Raw genomic sequence first — 4916 nt, 5'->3', positions numbered from 1 at the left:
ATTAGCTTGCCTTAATGTTGGCAATTGTTTTTTCAAGAACATACCATGTATATAATATAGAGTTACTTTTTCAATTTTTTTAAATATTTTTTCCATATGGGTGCAACTAGACCCATTCCATTGGGTATTTTCGCTATAATCCTCATATAAATTTATGTAATTTAACTCATTGACATAGAACGTTCAAGCCATCATTCGAGTCATTGATATATGAAAAGTTAAGCATCCTTCTAAAAGTAGGGAATATAGCACTCTAATTACATACGGAAAATGCCCATCCTCTCTAGACATATTGTGCCTCAAAATCATTGCCTATTTGCTTATCTTGAGATGAAGATTGCATTGCTGTAATTTTAAATTGACAAATACTTTGCAGCGAATTCAGCAATATGCTTGTCGGAGCTTCCACCTTCTCGCATTGCCTCCTTAGCCTTCTGCATCAACTTTGTTGCATTCCTTTTATACTCGTTCTTCCTCTCTCCATCCATGACCTCCCTAATACACCTCCCGACCTCCTCACTCCTTAGAAATCCAGTTTCACTCTTCCGCACTCGCACACCCATATCCCATGCGCTCTCCACATACTTTGCGATGGTGGGTTGGTCCGCCCAGTGCGGAATTCCCACAATAGGTACATCGCAAACAAATGCCTCAAGTGTCGAGTTCCAGCCACAATGAGTAACAAAACAACCTACATATACATATATGTTTATGAAATAAAAAACAAATTTTATTATGAGTTTATGTGTTTATCAAGTTTTTAATTAATTTTCATACGAGGAGGAAACAAATATGGTCTTGTGATATCATACGTACCGATGGCCTTATGTGCCAGAACCTCAAGTTGGGGGCACCAAGAAACAATCAATCATTTCTTCTCACATTTTGCCTTGACTTCTTCGGATAACTTGTGTACCTCACTGGACCTAACAACCCATAGAAAAGGTTTGCCTGAGCTGCATACTCCATTGCCAAGTTCCTCCAGCTGGGTTGTGTCATAGTTCGAGAAAGTCCCGTAGGATACAAGCACAACAGAGGAGATGCTATGTTCCTCTAGCCAATCCAAACACGGTGCATCGTCGCCGAAAAGATTGAAACCATAAGACTTGTTGGAGGGCAGACGATCGTCCTCGAGGTAAAACGATGGCAAGGTGGGGCCTACGGTCTTCGCTCCCCACGTTAATTCCATGTACTCTGCCTCCTGCTCCGTTGGCAAAATGTCAAGCACCAAGTTTTCTTTAAAAACCTAGTTAACTTCCCTAATTAACAAAGATGGAGAATAAAGTTCCATGTTAAATATATATTTTGCGGGAAAGTTCCATGTTAATTTGCAAAACCCATTCCACTGAGTGAGTAGAGAGTACAGGAACACGACTAACCGTTGGCTCGATGTCGCTGAATGAGTTGACGAGCACGTCGTCCGCCTCCACCAGCCCGTCGAACTGCCCAATCGACATCTTAAAAAACCCTGGCTGCGACTCGGGCGCCCCTGCGAATGGCGGCACGTCCTCCGGCCCCAGCTCCACGCCCAGCGCTCCGCGCGCCAGCAGCTCACGCCCGTCCGTCACCGGCGGCGCCAGCCGACCCGCCCACAGCTCACCGTAGATGACGTTCACAGCGCACGGCTGCGAGAAGAACGCCGCGGCAGGCACGCCGGCTGCGCGCGCCACCCGCCCTGCCCACGGCAGGTGCGAGTCGTACACTAGCACGCGCACCGCGGTCGTTTCCTCCGAAAGCAGGAGATCCCTCAGCGTCTCGGACCCCACGGCCTCCAGCCGGGAGAAGTACTCGTCGGTGTCAAGGCATGAGGCGAAGCCGCCGGCGTCGAAGCTGTCGGAGATGGGAGCCACGCGGAAGGGCGCGCCGGGGAGCGGGGTGACGGAGAGCACGTGGCGGGTGGTGACGAGCGTGGGGCGGAGGCCGTGGCGCGCAAGGCGGCGGCCCAGCTCCAGCATCGGGTTCGTGTGGCCCTGTGCCCCCGGGAACGGCAGGAGGAGGAGGCTCCCGCCCTCCCTACGAACTCCATGGCTGACGACGCTGGAGCTGGCGGTGGCCGCCGGCGTGCTCTCCATATTTCCGCTTGGTGTGGTGGTTGGTTTCTTGGGGGGTGAATAGCTCCCATGCGACGTCGTTGGTGTGAACCGTCTCTCATGCGACGTCGTTGGCTGTAATAGCTTGCATGCGACATCTTCGTTGGAAAAAATAGCTCCCATGCGACACACCATATACGCGGCTAGTTGGCTGTCCGTTAGGCTGAGATTTGGTTAGGACACTGGGGGTTATGTGCTCTGACTGGTGGGGTCCACCTATGGCCACGTAGTCAAGAGTCAACCGTCCACGACTCGACCGGTGACTGTGTGACCGTGCTCGACTCGCCCGTGCTGGACTGGGCGAGCGGCGCCGCCGTAAGCATCTTCTCCGCCAGTGGTTTCTTGTCCGCGGTGGTGGAGCGCATTTCTCGGCAGCGGCAGAGCTATTGCGAGGTGAGCCCGAAACCCTAGTCCCACTCCCCAGAATTTTGGGGGATCTGTGGCCTCATGCTGCCCTCTGTTTCTTGGCGATTTAGAATCGGGCTCCATTGGATCCGGGGGTTGTTTCTTCTCCGCGGCCCGGTGGTGGAGCGCCTATCCCTGCAGCGGCTATTGCGAGTGAGTATTTTCCAAACACTACTCCCATTCCACTGAATTTTGAATAAATCTGTGGTCTCATGCTGCCCCTGTTGCTTGATTGGATAGGAGATGGAGCGAGGGCTAGATGAGATGGAGCGAGGAGACGGGCTGCCCCGAGGAGACAGTGCTTCAAATCGGTAATGCCACCCTCTTTTCTTGGCGATTTAGAATCGAACTCGATTTGGTAGTGACTGCCGCCGCTGCCTGCCATTGACAAAACAGAGGAGGTTCAGGTTCTGCCACCACATTCGCAATTATAGTGGAATTTTTTCCCTGTAAAGCCAAGCTCAGTGATGGCAGTGTCCAAGACATTGATAGAGATACCACCGTGAGGTTGAATGTCGATTTCGCAGATGTTGATCCCCAGGAATTGGAGATCATGAAGGAGAAGGCCGTGGGCAATTTGGTGGAGAGAATTGGGGAGAGTATTGTTTGGGGTCCAGAACAAGAGGTATCTCTGCAACGTTTCGATAACTATAATGGTGAATATGTGAGAATTGAAGATGGAGAATCCATGGTTGCTGAAATTGATCAGCAAGGAGGATGGGCAAGCAAACAAGTAACATTTTATGCAGAGCTAATTGATCTGCAAACTCATTCCAGAGTTGGTTATGTGCCATCAAAGATGGCTGCACAGATGGAAGATGATGAGTGGGTTTCACAAAAGAAGATGTTGGCATTGTTGACTGAACCAACTATAGTAGCTGAAGATACTGGGATTGATGCAGATGGAGAGGAGGGAACCCATGGTGCTAGGAAGATTGTTGTTGACTGGAATGTAGTAGAGTTGAATGAAAAAACAGATTTGGTCATTACACCAATATCTGACATTGATATGGCCGAAATGTTTGGCATTCAAGTTGATGACAAAGATAAGGAGAAGGATGACAGTTCTTTGCCAGCTGAAGGTAACACAGGCCCTAGAAATGCAAATGAGGATGAAGAACACCTGATGAGAGAGGCTGCAGATGATGTGGATGATGCAGATGATAATGAGCTGGTTTGTTTGTATGACAAAGAGAACCCAGTTATTGAGGTGGGAAAGTTGTGGCCAAGCATGAAGGAGTTTAGGATGTCTTTCAGGACCTATGCAGTGAAAAAAGAGTTTGATGCCAAGACTATGTGGACTGATCGAAAGAAATTTTATGCTCGGTGCAAAGGTTATGATGGTGGTGGCAATCCTTGCAAATGGTACTTGTCTGCCAGACTACAACCTGATGGAAGTACAGTAAGGGTAAATCAAATACCACACCAGCATACATGTATGACCACTTCACAGAGAGTTTCAAAGATGACATCACAGCTTTGGGTTACAGAGAAGATTACTCCTATGTTAGCCAAGACTCCAAACACTACTGCAAAGAGGCTTAAAGTTGACTTGGAGAAGTTGTACCCCATCCAGCTGCAATATACCACAGTGTGGAAAGCAAAACAAAGGGCCATGAAATCATTGTATGGTGACTGGGCAAATACATTTAGGATGTTGTATAGTTTTAAAGCAGAGGTGGAGAAGAGGTCACCTGGGAGTGTGGTGGAGATAGATACAGAGGTAACAGAGGATGGCAAGGTTTTATTCAGCAAGTTTTTTATGTGTTTGAAGCCTTGCATAGATGGATTCAAAGCAGGTTGTCGTCCATATTTGAGCATAGACTCATCGTTTTTGACTGGAAAGTGGAATGGTCAGTTGGCTGCATGCAATGCTCTAGATGGACACAACTGGATGTTCCCAATTGCAATAGGAATGTTTCAATCAGAGACAGAGGCATCATGGATATGGTTCATGATGCAACTGAAAAGATGCATAGGGTCAGTTTCTCCCTTGGCCATCCACACAGATGCATGTAAAGGGTTGGAAAATGCAGTAAAAAATGTTTTCCCCCATGCTGAGCAGAGGGAGTGCTTTGGACATATGTGGATGAATCTGATTAAAAAATTTAGAGGAGATGGATTTGGGCGCATGTGGCCAGCAGCAAGATCCTACACCAGACAGACACATTCCTATCACCTTGGTAAGATATTGGCATCATGTAGTGATAATGAATTTGCTTCATGGTTGAACACCCACCATTCTCTGTTGTGGTATAGATCAGGTTTTAATACTGCCATAAAATGTGATCATATCAATAACAACTTGGCAGAAAGTTTTAACAACAAAGTGAAGCATTTGAAAGACTTGCCTGTGCATGACATGGTGGACCAAATAAGAATCATGATCATGCGTTTGTGGGAGTTGAGAGGAAAAATTGC

The 4916-nt window shown here is 47.9% G+C and overlaps 1 pseudogene; it reads right to left on the bottom strand.

Annotated features, from left to right (window-relative positions):
- Positions 1-279: 279 nt before the first annotated feature.
- On the bottom strand, positions 280-2072 carry LOC119346883 (annotated as a pseudogene).
- Positions 2073-4916: the final 2844 nt, after the last annotated feature.

The sequence above is a fragment of the Triticum dicoccoides genome, unplaced genomic scaffold (assembly GCF_002162155.2).
Source record: "Triticum dicoccoides isolate Atlit2015 ecotype Zavitan unplaced genomic scaffold, WEW_v2.0 scaffold53847, whole genome shotgun sequence".
NCBI lineage: Eukaryota > Viridiplantae > Streptophyta > Magnoliopsida > Poales > Poaceae > Triticum > Triticum dicoccoides.
The sequence above is the reverse complement of the archived record's forward strand: the minus strand, read 5'-3'. Positions and strand labels throughout refer to the sequence as shown.